This window comes from Lagenorhynchus albirostris, chromosome 8, assembly GCF_949774975.1.
Source record: "Lagenorhynchus albirostris chromosome 8, mLagAlb1.1, whole genome shotgun sequence".
NCBI lineage: Eukaryota > Metazoa > Chordata > Mammalia > Artiodactyla > Delphinidae > Lagenorhynchus > Lagenorhynchus albirostris.
Genome location: NC_083102.1, coordinates 24,381,585 through 24,396,322, shown reverse-complemented (window position 1 = coordinate 24,396,322; position 14,738 = coordinate 24,381,585). Strand labels below are relative to the sequence as shown.

Genomic DNA, 14,738 nt, shown 5'->3' with positions numbered 1-14,738 from the left:
AAAGGAAGAATGCTCATGTCAATGCAAGCAGGAGTGGCTCTTTTAAACTCAAAAAGGAACTGCAGGTCTATCTGTAAAATCAGAGTGAGTCTCCAACCCCAGAAGTCAGAACATTAAATTTATGGTGTTCCGTTCAAATAGCAAATGGCAGTGCACCCAGATGACCTCTGAAGCCATCAGCTAATGGGCCATAACTGGCACCAACTCCCTGGTCATAAATCTGCATTTGGTGTTCTCATCTTCCCCCTTCCGAATTGTGAGCTCCTGGACCTTACTCTGTGTGATTCTTGGGCATATTCTGCCTTCACAGCCCCTTCTGTGTCAGGTCTCCCTGCCACAGGCCAAGGAGCCCACTGTTTCTTCTCTCACTCCCTTCACTTCCTTGACTCCTTTCATCTCTACACCCAAACCCCGTTTTTCTCCAATACATTATCTTCATATCATTTTCCTATCTGCCACATCCAAATGGCCCAGGTTAACATGAATGGACTCAGACCTGTTTTCTCATCTGTAAAAATGATAATAGAATGGGACTAAGCAAAATCGACACGCTCTTTTAGCTCTGATGTTATTATTCCTCCACTGAACTCATCTGATCTTGGCCCCCTTGGTGTCAGCCATTCTTCTCACATCCGTCTAACATTTGCCGAGTGCCTGCAATGGGAAGAGCATCGTGCTAGGTTCTAGGAATACAAAAAGCATCCCTGCTTTTGACATGTAAGAGCAGTTACCACGTCTGAGCACATCTACTTGGGTATTTAAACTGGGCTCTCTGTATCCTTATGAGAATCCTATGATGAGGCACCATTTTACAGATGAGAAAACTGAGACACAGATATTAATAATATGTCCCAAGTCACACAACTAGGAAATGGCAGAGCCAAAAATCAAACCTAGGTAATTTGGTTTACCTAGGTAAACTAAATGACACTGCTTCTTAAATATAACAGTAGAAAGTTCCTATTTAAAGATAGGAATAAAACACTGGATAGAAGAGCTTAGCTCTGCTAAGATTTCCAGGACGAGGGGCTACTTGGGCTCAAGATGCTTTCCACCCCCCACCCCACGCCCATGACATGACCCCATCAGGAGCCCTCGTCATATACCCTTAGCCAAGTCACCTCCATCTCAAGCGTTGCTCAAAGGCCCACTCACCTCCAAAGAGCTATCTTCAATGAATTGACTCCCGTCTGTGCTTTATTATTTTGTGCCTGATACTATTGTTAATTTATACATATACTACAGCTGACATCATTTTTTTCTGACTTGGTCTCATTGCCGTGTTTAATCTCCCCAGCTAATCTACCAAGGGCACCTCCAGCCAAGCTTGCTACAGTGCTTATCAAATAGCAAGCAAACTTTGTTAATAAAGCAAATAATCACTTTATCCAGGGAGTCAAATCAAAACCATTCAGACCAATCTGAGGACACTCATTCACCTTGACCTGGCAGAGCCTCCTCTATCAATCTACCAGGGCTAAGTTGACAGTTCTCCAATCAGCACTCCACACTCTCATCCCCTTGATTTGTATCTTGTCTTAAGTGATAATATAAACTCTAAGGCTCCAAAGTAGTGAAATAAACTTTTATTTTCTCATGGTTTCCATTGCCCAGGTTTTTATACTGTATTGTAAATCCAAAACTGCCACAAAAGTTAGAAACTTTGAAAGTGACTTTGTAAGAATTTGGATTGCAGTTAAACATCTACCCTCACTGTTCTCTCTCCAGTGGTGGAATGTCCTCCCCTAGGACCTAACGCGAGTACACTGGGTGTGTTAGGAAGACCTGCACACATAAGCAGGTTTGAGCTATTTTCCATCACTCCTCTTTGTAAATGTGTTTGTGTTCTAACTGGAGAGTATTCTTAAACCCTGCTGCTGGTGATGCTTTCTGTAAACAACGGTAATTCTCAAGGGCCTTATCATGAATGCAGTGATTCATCTCCAGCGCAGAGAAATGGCTTTATTTAGAATTGGCCAGAGGGGGAGGGGCAACATCATATTCCATTTGACAGAGGATCTGCAGAATTCTGTCTCCTTTGCCCCGTGCGGCAGTTCCAGCTTATTCCTTTTTCTTTCTCCTGCTGTAAGAATTGCATGTAAATATTGGGAGATATTAAGCAAACAGCCCCAAATTGATGCTTTACCTAAATGATTTCTTCTTAATTGGTTCAAAGTGCACTTTGCACACCCTCCCTCAGTCTAGTCTCTGTTGCCCCACAATGACACATAGGAGACAGTAAATAAATGTTTAATTAATATTTGCTGAGCAATAAAGGGAAAAAATAAAAGCAAGAAAGGGAGGGAGGTAAAGTATGTCATTGCAGTTGAAAAGAAGTCAAGGTTAAAGACTACATCTCTGTCTGGTTCATGAGCTACTGAACTTTACAGGACTTAGCATCTTTCTGTGACCCCACATGCCAATCAATCTGCTCTTGAATTTTACTACTAGGAGAACCTTTAGAAAGAGAGCAACCAGCTTAAAGAACTACATCCCCACTGCTAGAAATATACAAGCCAGCAAATTTTACCTCTGAAAATAAATCAGCATAAGTATTTTATCGGCTATCTACTGCCACAGTAGTACTGCATAACAAACAGCCACAAGAACCTCAGTAACATTCAGCAATAAACACTTATTGTTTATGCCTGGGTCAGCTGGGCGTTGGCTAGATGTCTCTGCTGGTCTCAGCTAGGCTTGCTCACATGTCTGTAGTCACTGGCTGTTGGCTGATATCAGCTGGCCATGGCTAGGACAACTGGGAATACTCAGCTCTGTTCCATATGTCTCTTCTCCACCAGCAGGGTCTCATGGCAACGGAGGAGGGGCTTGCCGTCAGAAATACACAGGATTCTTGAGGCCTAAACTCAGAGGTGACTGTGCCCTTCCCTCTACCTCATTCTATTGGTCAAAGCAAGTCATGTGGCAGAAACTAGGGACAGGGAATTATATACCCTCGGTGGAAATGGACTATAAGATTAAATGACAGAGAGAGAGATGCTACAGAGAGAGATGGAGAATTGAGGCCAACAATGCAGTGTATACCACATATATATTTATACCAATATATTTATAACAATAAATATATTTACATAAAAATTAAAACTACACTACACTATTTTTAATTACAAAGATGGAAACCAGGCATATTGGCAAGTCTTAAACTAGGAAACCAATCTGAAAGAGGGTGCCTATTTTTTGTAATAAATGCCTAGTTCAGACCGTGTTATTTTTAACTCCAGGCTTACTATTATTATAATTAGTTAAATATTAGCTTGAGGTAAGTAACGTTTATGCTGAGAATGAATTGATTTCTTTCCTCTCTGGTTGTTCTTTATTCAAGTGGCCTGGTAAAACATTTTTATGAGCTAATAAAAGCTTTAATCATTTTTGTAAGTCTCTGACAATGATAAATTTTTCAAATTTTGGAGAGAAAGAGAATTGAAATATCCTATCTGATATAACAAAGATTATGAATAAATTAGAAATTCATTTCAGTATCTTAAAGTTAGTAAATACTTTCACCTAACAGTTTTGACAAAACAAAGGCAGAAAGATATCTGATTCCTAGATTTGTAGTTCTCATCTGATTCAATTATGTAAGCTTATATTTTAGAAACATCAACTCATTCACATTAGAACCAAGACTCACTCTACAATATCAGAAGAAGTTTCAGATTAAAAGAAGGTCGAAATGAAATTACATCTCTGCAGAAAGTAGAATCTCTATTTCTGGGTTCAATGCCTTTTACAGTCTAACTACCTACATTGTTTTTATCATATGAAAAAGGAGACTACTTTAATTTCACATCCCTTAACCTTCTAGCAATGAAATAGTCCTGGAGCATCTAATGAATATAAAGGAGGTCAGTATTCAAGTTACATTCGTTTATAGTTAATTGGAAAGTTTCTTTGGTTGTTGAAGACCGGGGATGCCTAAATCTTCAAGTGGTCATTGCCCCGATTCAATACAATTATGCTAACCCATAAGTTAATGTAGTCCCGTAAGAGATACGCCATCATTACCCAGATTTATGGGCAGAACCACCTCCACAAAATTTAGATGATTGCCTGTGTACGGCCAGCCTATTTTGCCTGTTAATATAAATAATATTCTCAACGTTAGCTACCAAGAGGACCAATTTCTCATAACTGACTTTGTACTTCATTCTGTCAGATAATCTCCTCTGAAATTTGATGAATATAATGAATATACTGTGAACAATCTCTGACAACCTTTGTTTTTCTAGTGTGTTTTGCTGAAGAGGCCCAATCTGTTTTTTGTTTGGGGGTGTTACCATATTAAATTGATTTAGGGACACCATTTTCCATTCTTCTTTCTTCCATGCTCTGTTAACTTATGTCACATTGATTAAAACTCATGGTTGTGCATGTATGTTTCAATTTGTGGTAGCAAACTGATAAAACGCGTTTCTTTCCCCTTTTTGTAAAATAGTATTTAACAACGGGTGCTACTATTATTGTATTGCCACATCACAAGTAAACTCAACATGAAAAGATCTGCACAATATTCTGATTAGGAAGTACTACCTGGGGCATCGAATACACGTGAAGTACCTTTTCAAATAAAAACCTGGAGGAAATAAATAGAACAAATGCATAAAAGAGGAACATATGTTTTATGTTACCAAATTACGCATCATTATTTTGAATAGCTAACCAAAATGTGTTATAGGTACTAAAGCTTCATTTAAATTTTAGTCCATTTGCAGTTTTTTTCAATTTCCCAAGGCAGGGTGGAGGTGGGGGGGTGGCTTTTCTACGGAGCTGAACTCTAAAATCTGTTTCTGAGAGATACTGCAAATCGTGGTCTCAGATTCCAGACTGTTCCAAACAAAGCTCTCGACGCTCCTGTTCGCTAATTTATGAGGTATCTGCTTTCACCTCCTAGGTTTGCACTTTATCACCAGTCTCAGGGAGCCCATCCCGGCTTACAAAGGCACGGAAATCTGAGAGACATAAAAACATTTGACACCGAGCCAGGGAGCCTTTCATATGACGTACAGCACAGGACGAACCCGTGGTACTGAGGTCATGGGCTGAACAAATATGGAGACTTTGTTGCAATCCTCACATTCTTCATGTTATTAGAACAACTTAAAGTTTCCCAAAGCCTTGTGTTGGAGAAGAGGTATCAGACTGGAGCACAGACAGTACACATCTCCCACTTTCCCTCCCAACTCCCCTTCTGAACACTCAATACTGTCCCTGCTCTGGCCAGACTAACCGACATATCCCTGAATGCATCCTGTACTTCCCACCTTCAAGCCTCTCACACTTAAATTTTACCCATATTTTAAGGTCCAACTCATTTCCTACCTCGTAGCCTTCCCTGAGTACTCCGATGCAAAGTTAGTCCTCTCCCTTTAGAGAAATTACAGCTTTCATTTTCTCTACCGTCTATCTACCATAAGACTTACGTAAATAGTCACTGTTTCCCTAATAGGCTATACATTTTACAAGGATGAAACCCTGTCAGAATATTCAACAATGCCCCTAAATGGCTAACACTGTGCCTTATTCAAAGAAAATGCATAATACAAATATATCTTTTATGCTTTTAATATTTTTAGTATTTTTCTTCTTACAAAAATAATACAATGTTTTCATATATACAACCTTCAAACATAAATGATAATGTAAAAGCCATAACTCTTACCAATATCCATTCAGAAGTGTTAAGTTAATCAATTGAAGAGGAAGCATTTGCACCATTGACCCAGGCAGGTGTCTCAGGCTACAGTGAAGCTTGAAATGTTCATATCATTTGTTGAAAGACCCAATTCAGTCAAAACCTACTCTCGCTTATCAGTGGATCCCTGAGTGGGTTAACTTCTCCGGACGAAATGTCAAAGTGAATGCTAGAAAGAGTAAATCCCCAAGTCAACTCTAATTTGAAGCCACAATCCCAGGGCATTTCAAGAGCCTCTAAGTCTTCCTGAGGCTTAAAGAGTGAGATAGTGGCTTTTCCTGAGCGATTGTTAATACTATGGGTCAAGAACAGTGGTTATGAATCATATCCTCATAATCACCTTCTTAAATATTACAGCATCTTGCAACTTGCAGAGAAGATGGGGGTGGGAGGACACTATCATAGTTTAGGAAGTTGCTTCTATAAGCTTCTCCATCTCTAAAAGTTACAGCTCAGTCATCCAAAAAGCTCTTTCTGAAATACATTTTCAGAAAACATTTCCATCATTGATCCAAGCGTCAGAAAACAGAAATGGAGAACGTATACAACTTAACTAAAACCCCAAGAGCATTAACAGCCCATCCCTGGCATAACACGAATTATACTTGAAGCATGAGCAAGCCACATGAGCCCCCACCTCAAAGGTGTGAGAGGGCAACCAGGGAGGGGTGAGACCAGCTCATACCACCACCTGACACACAAGTTCAGAGTTCCTCCAAGGACTCTTAAAGACATAGCTTCTACCCCCAACACTACAAGTGACTAGTCCTGTGCTTTCAGTAATGCAATTAGCTCTTCTCTGCCTCAGTTTCCTCCATGTATAATGTGGCAGTAGAGGATAATAGTGAAGGATGTGGGCTTTAAGTGAGAGTTCAACAAACCTAGGTTCAAACGTCATCTCTGACATCGACGTGCTGTATGACCTTGAACAAGTTAATCAGTCTACGCTTTGGTTTCTTCATCACTAAAATGAGAGTAATGCTCATGGGATTATGATAAAAATTAAGTAAGTTGGTGTATGGATGGCAGTAAACTGTAGCTTTATCATCATTAATGTCTGCATTGTTATTATAAGGGAGTTGGATTAGGTTATCTTCTAAATATTTGTTCCACTCCTAAGAGTTTATGAAATAATAGTAGAAAACTTTGAAGTAAGCCCCAGCCAACCTCTAACTTTCATTGCCATAGAGATTAATTTGCTCCTTCTGCACCATAATGAAAAGGTGAGGCACCCTTGTTGGCTTTCGGGCATCCCTGCTCAAGAATCAAATACATTCTATTTTTAAAATTAAGAACATAAGTAACACTTGGAAAATGGCCCCATTTCAACAAAGTCCTTGATGGTTAATCTATAACCAGTGATCCTAACTCCCTCATTTAACTAGCTTTCCTGATAGACTGATTATATGGGATATAGAAAATGTGAATACCAAGTAATGAGACTGATTTTGGCAAGACATCCAGGGAAATCAGCATGAATTACTCCTTATCACACTTACATAAGGAAAGTCATTTTAAGAGACTATATTAAAAGGATTAATAAACACAAGTCAATTCACTTTTTCCAGGGACTTTCATGCAACTTGGTATGTATGCACAGGTGTCAAAATCTCCTTCCCTCCCAGATCCCAATTGAAATGATAAATGGAATATAAAAATGTCAAAATAAAGCTTTGCTTCTGACTTTCCTAATATTATTAGGCATTCTAGCTATTGGGATCAAAATGATATTGTAGATGGCTCCCAGTTTTGTCCTTAGCACATAACTCGCACGTCAGCCTGGGTCCTTCTTGCTGAAATCTCTTTGCTGCTCTTCTCACAATGAGTGCTTCAACCTCCACTCCATTCATTCATCTTTATCATTTTCCCTTTCTTCAGCTTTACTGAGGTATGTGTAATATAGAAAAAGTTTCACATATTTAATGTACACATTTTTATGAGTTTGGATACATGCATACATGGTGATACTATCGGCACAAACAAGGTAATAAACATATTTCTCACCTCCAAAAGATGGCTTGTGTCCCCTGGCAAGTGTGTATGTGTGTTGAGAACACTTAGCATGAGATTTGCTCTCTTAAATTTTTAAGTGCACAACACCTTATTGTTAACAATAGGCATATGTTGTACAGCAATCTCTATCATTTATTCACCTTGTGTAACTGTTGCTTTATACCATTGAACAACTCCCCATTTCACCCTTCCCCCACCCCCTGGAATCCACCATCTGTTCTCTGCTTCTATGAATTTGACTATTTTAGATACCTCATAGAAGTGGAATCATGGAGTATTGGTTCTTTTGTGACACATTTCACTTAGCATAATGTTTTCCAGGTCTAGCCATGTTGTCACAAATGGCAAGACTTCCTTCTTTTTAAAGGCTGAATAATATTCTATTGTATGTAGACAGCACTTTTTCTTTATCCATTTGTCTGCTGATGGACATTTGGATTGTTTCCAAATCTTGGCTACTGTGAGCAATGCTGCAATACACATGGGAGTGTAGCTGTCTCTTCCAGATCCTGACTGCAATTCTTTGGATATATACCCAGAAGTTGCCCTGCTGGATCACATGGCAGTTCTATTTTTAATTTTTTGAAGAACCTCCATATGGTTTCCATAGTGACTGCACCATTTTACATTCTCACCAACAATGTACAAGAGTTCTAATTTCTCTGTATCCTCCCAACACATGCCATCTTTTGTTATTTTGATAACAGCCATCCTAACTGGTGCGAGTTGATATCTCATTGTGGAGTTTGATTTCAATTTCGCTGATGATTAGTCATGTTGAGCAATTTTTCATGTACCTGTTGGCTGTTTGTGTGTCTTCTCTGGAGAAATGTCTATTCAAGTCCTTTGCCCATTTTTTCAATTAAGTTATTTGGGGTTTTTGCTATTGAGTTGTAGAAGTTCCTTATACATTTTGGAGATTAGTCCTTTATCAGGTCTATGGTTTGCAAATATTTCACTCACTCCACAGGCTGCCTTTTCACTCTGTTGGTTGATTCCTTTGCTTTGCATAAGTTTGTTTAGGTTGATGTAGTCCCATGTACCTATTTTTCCTTGTGTAGCCTGTGCTTTTGGTGTCATATCCATAAAATCATAACCAACACCAGTGTCATGAAGATTTTTCCCCTATGTTTTCTTCTAGGAGTTTTACAGTTTCAGGTCTTATGTTTAAGTCTTCAATCCAGTTTGAGTGGATTTTTGTGTATGGTGCAAGATCAGGGTCCAGATTCACCCTTTTGCATGTGGTTATCCACTTTTCTCAACACCATTTGTTGCAGAGATTATCTTTTGCCCACTGTATATCTTTGGCATTCTTCTTATACATACATGGATTTATTTCTGGGCTCTCTCTTCTGTTCCATTTATTTATACATCTGTCTTCATGCCAGTACCACACTGTTTTAATTATTGTAGTCTGTAATATATTTCAAAATCAGGAAATGTAATGTACTTTCTGATTTCAAAATACATCACTTTCCTTAAGAAGTAATTCAAGGCTTTCACCCTATGAAAAGCCTGATTCTGCCCACTTAGCCTTACTGTCCTGGAATATTGTCCCCCTGTATTCAAATTTCACAACAGTAAAATTTCATATATCAATGACTTTGTTCCTACAATGGAATTCATTTATCTTCTATTTCAGTGTGATTCCCTGCCCCCAACAGAACTAAACTTTCTACAGGATAAAAACTGTGTTTGCTTCTGCTTTTAAAGCTTCACAATGGTTCTGATGTTCCTTTGAGATCTTCCTGACTAGAGCTCTTAATTAATTAATTAATCAAAAAATAGATGAGAGGCTCTACATTTTTTCTTCTCAATAATGGGCAATTATGATGATGATGATAATGACACAATTCTCCGCAAGAAGATTAATTTTATAGTTCACATTATGTTAATTTTGCATGTCAAGCCCAAGAAACACCATTATTCTCAGCATATTATGGTGACAAAAATCAAAAATTCTGAAATAATTAAGACAAGCTTCAGGCAAATAAAGGCCTCTGGAAAAGAGTCAACAAAATCCCTTTATGAGGCTACTCCTGGGATTCAGAATCAACACCTGCTTTGTAGCAGAATAATGTTCAACTCAGTCCTATCATGTGTGGTTATTTCTGAGGAAAGATACATTCTGACCTGCGGTAGATCAGACTCCATGTAATAGTGAAAAGTCCCAGAAGTGAGGTCAACTCTGTGGTCAATGGATCTACCATATATCACATCCCAGCATCTGCATTAAGCATGACTGCCCTTGGGCCAAAGCCATCAGAGAGGGTATCTAGGGTTCTGAGATGTGGTTAAGTCCTAAAACTATCACTAAAGACCATGTGGTATCCAAGGTGCTGGCCAAAAAAGAGATGAGCCCTTTAGAGATAGATGATGATTTTAATCTAATCTGGGGTGGGCAATCACCCCCAAAATTGAAATGGTCAATGCATTGAAATAGGAATGGAAGAAAATAGCTTCTAAACTAACATAATCTTTTAAAGGAAAAAAGTAAGGTCAATCAACTTTTAAAAAGAAAAAATAGCCTTGTTTAGATTTGCAAATGGGTAAAAAAGAAGGCAAACTGTTGCTTAAAATGGCATTTTACCTCATCCAAACTGGTAGTGTATAATTTCTCTATTAAGAATTGGGAAATAGTGACACTGATAAACAGCCCCTTAATAATGTACAGTTCAGGTTTTGTTTTTATAAATGCCTTAAGAGACAAAGTAGCAACTTTTTAATTAATATGTAAGGTACTAGAGCAGGGACATTGATTTATTTGTTTCATTGGTAAAATTAATTGTAAATAATGCAATCTGATCTACTATAGGTAATCAATGGAGTACTTCTCTTGAGAAGACAGGATTTCAAAAATATCTTCATAATATTATTCTTTGTCAGTATACCTATTAGTTTCCTATTCTGCTGTAACAGATTGTCACAAATTTAGTAGCTTAAAACAACACAAATTTATTATCTTACAGTTCTGGAGGTCTTACTGGGAGCAAAGCAAAGTGTTAGCAAGGCTGTGTTCCTCCCTGGAGCTGGGGGAGAATCTACTGCTTTGCCTTTTCCAGCTTCCAGAAGCCCACATCCTGTGGCTCATGTTCCCACTTCCTCCATCTTTACAGCTAGCAACACTACATGTCTCAGTCCATCTTCAAGCTCTCTCTGACCACAGCCGGGAAAAGTTCTCTGCTATTACGGACTCATGTGATTGCATTGGGCCCACCAGATAATCTCCCCACCTCAAGGTCCTTTAACTGAATTACATCTACAAAGTCCCTTTCACCATGTCAGGTAACATATTCACAGGCCCCAAGGATCAGGGCATGGATATCGTTGGGGCATTATTCTGCCTAGTACAGTATGCTCAGCAGAACATTATTGCTCATGAGTGCAAAATAAACTCAAAAAACAAATCTTTTAATAAAAATCAGAAATGAAAACTTAGGAAAGACTGAGCTCTGAGTAGGTAGAAAAACAGACACTTCGTAATAATGGCCCAGAAGCAAGAAGTAGGCAGCAAGTCAGAAGGAAAACATAGGCTGTAACACAAATATTCTCTTAACTACACTGGTGAAGTCTTATCACCAATATGTTAATGAGGAACTGGAAACCGATAGCAAAGCCTACTATATATTCCTTAAGTTTGATTCATCTTCTATTACTGTTTAAATATAGAGATAGATATAGATAATTGATAGATGATAGAAAAATAAAGCGTGTGTGTGTGTGTGCATGTGTGTAAGTTATTTTATATGCAGTCTACATATGTATAGGTAGTCTTCTTTATGGAGCTTAAGATCAGTGATGCGAAACAAATGATTTTGTCATCTTCAGAAATTCCAGAGTTATAGGTTCCTGGTATAGTATTTTGTATATGGTCCACATTTTTACACTTTCTCCATACTTAGCATCTTTAGTGTAACCTAATAACCTGTCTGTTAATTTACCATAATTTGAAGGCAATAAAGTGAGTGCTTAAGAGCACATCCTCGAGCAAGATTGCCTGGGTTTGAATGTTAACTGTATCATTTTGTAGCTGTTTGACCTTGGACAAGTCACTTAACTTCTCTGTGCCCCAGTTTCCTCATCTGCGAGATCATACCCATTTTATGAGGTTTTTGTTTAGACTAAATGAGTTAATGTGTAAAATAATTAAGAGCGCTTGACGTATCATAAATATTGTAAGTTTAGCTTTATAATAATTATTGTAATTAGGAATTCATGTGCTATTATTGATAATTTAGGTTGTTTCTAGATTGTTTATTTATATCACAATAGCATCTCTATGCATATGGATTTGAGGATGGTTATTTGATTAGTTGGTTGCTTTTACTTCCACAGGATTATTTCCTTAGAACAAATCCCCAGGACTTCCACCCATGTCCAAAAGGGCTTCTAATTCAAGTTTTAAGTGCTCAAATGCAAAATGACTTAATTTTATATGTTTACTTGTAAACTAAAGATATTTTCACAAAAAGTCAACAACCTGTGCAGAGAGACAACTGACAAAGAAATCAGAAGGGCCCAAAACTTTGGTTTTCATTTCAAGCTTTTTATCTCAGAGGAATCATTAATTAACCGTCTCTACATACATCCTAGTGAGAGACAGAGGGTTGTGACCAAAGGAAGAATACTTTTTTCATAACTTGCTTCACAACTCAAAATTCATTGATTTATGTGTATATTTTGTTTTGCTTTGTTAGGTTTTTTGTTTGTTCGTTTGTTTTTGCTGTCACTAAACAGAAATAGTTTCTTTCATCTCCCTCAATGAGAAAGGCAATATATCTGTCAGAAAAAGAGAAAGGAGAAAACAGTAGGACACAAAACAATAAAACATGCCAGTTACGTCTTTGATATCACCCATCTACCGGTGGGAACCAAGCAGTGAGCACAGGGAGAGCTGAAGAGGGAGTCGGCATAAGACAAAGAGGACGATATCACTTGTCATTTTTCTTATTTCAGGTGCCTCTAGTATTAAAAGATTTGGGGCACAGAGAGTGGCCACAGGAAAGGTTTGTGCTCTATAAATTTCTCTCTTCTGGGCAATAACACATGTAGACTCAGTACTATTTCTTTAGCAGAAAGCATTTGAAATCCAAACTCCAAATCATATGCATACTCTACATTTTTGCTTTCTAGAGGTGAAATCACCGAAAGAGATATTTTTGTTTATCTGAGCCTTATGAGGTTTTTCTTCATTCTTGACTATCAAATAGCTAATTTGTTAAAGCAATATTTATGTTATTTCAGGCACTGATCCCAACCTGATGCGTGCAAACGGGACAAAAGTCAGCAGGTCTTTATGCCACGATGAGCTAAATGTGTGCAGCCAGACAGCACTGAACTGGAAACCCATATCTGCTCTGTGGCCTTAGTCAAGTTACTGAACCAATCTGAGCAGCAATTTCCTGTGAAATGAAAAGGATAGCAATTGTGGTACATGTCCTTGTACGGCCAAAGGAGCTCATTCACGTAAAGCACCCGGCACACAGGTGCACAGTAAGCCCCTAATAAACGCGAGCTATTGTTGTTATGGCTTCTTCCATCGAGATGCTATGTGCATTTTTTTGTTGTTGTTGTTATCCTATTCTAGGACTTGACCTCTGGCTTATGCTGTCTGGTGCTCAAGAAATATGCTATCTTTCATTTCGTCCTCTCTGATGGATTTTCAACTTAACCCAGTTTAAAGATGATTGTTAATTTATCCAACTTACTTCACTTAGTATGATAATCTCTAGGTCCATCCATGTTGCTGCAAACCACATTATTTCATTCTTCTTTATGGCTGATTAATATTCCATTATGTATATGTACCACATCTTCTTTATCCATTCCTCTGTTGATGGACATTTAGGTTGCTTCCATGTCTTGGCTATTGTAAATAGTGCTGCAATGAACACTGAGGTGCATGAATCTTTTTGAATTATGGTTTTCTCCAGATATACACCCAGGAGTGGGATCTCTAGATCATCTGGTAACTCTATGTTTAGTTTTTTAAGAAACCTCCACAGTGTTCTCCATAGTGGCTGTACCAATTTACATTCCCACCAACTATGCAGGAGGATTTTCTTTTTTATTTTTTTAATAAATTTATTTATTGTATTGTTGGCTGCGTTGGGTGTTCATTGCTGCGCACGGGCTTTCTCTAGTTGCGGTGAGCGGCGGCTACTCTTCGTTGTGGTGCACGGGCTTCTCATTGCGGTGGCTTCTCTTGTTGCAGAGCATGGGCTCTAGGCGTGCGGGCTTCAGTAGTTATGGCTCGTGGGCTGTAGAGCGCAGGCTCAGTAGTTGTGAAGCACGGGTGTAGCTGCTCCGCGGCAGGTGGGATCTTCCCGGATCAGGGCTCAAACCCGTGTCCCCTGCACTGGCAGGCGGATTCTTAACCACTGAGCTACCAGGGAAGCCCGAGGAGGATTCTCTTTTCTCCACACCCTCTCCAGCATTTATTGTTTGTAGACTTTTTGATGATGGGATAAATCAGGAGTTTGGGATTAACATATACACACTACTATATACAAAATAGATAATAAACAAGGACCTACTGTATAGCACAGGGAACTCTACTCAATATTCTGTAATAACCTATATGGGAAAAGAATCTGAAAAAGAATATATGTATACGTATAACTGAATCACTTTGCTGTACACCTGTACACTTCGCTGTAACACAACATTGTAAATCAACTATACTCCAATATAAAATAAAAATTAAATTTAAAAAAAGATGATTGCTAGTGGACAGCCCGTTCAATGCTTATTAAGTAGAAATTAAAATTGCTTTCAAATAAAATGCAAACGTGTCATGGGTGAAGAAAGTCGGGCCTACTGCAAGTTTGTGACAAATTACCTTGAAACCACTGCTAGTAGTTAGCGAGTCCCTTCTTTGACAGATGTGTTCCTCTCTGTAATGTGCACAGATTGCATGCGATAAAAGTCAGATTCCACTTTTTTAGATGTAGCTCTGCCCTCCAGGATGACCAACACAGGCAGTTTCCGGCCTTGGATTTTAAAATGTCAT

The 14,738-nt window shown here is 38.5% G+C and overlaps 1 protein-coding gene across 1 annotated transcript in view; it reads right to left on the bottom strand.

Annotated features, from left to right (window-relative positions):
- GRM8 (glutamate metabotropic receptor 8) overlaps positions 1-14,738 on the bottom strand; it is a 749,540-nt gene that overhangs the window by 695,305 nt on the left and 39,497 nt on the right. The window lies entirely within an intron of this gene.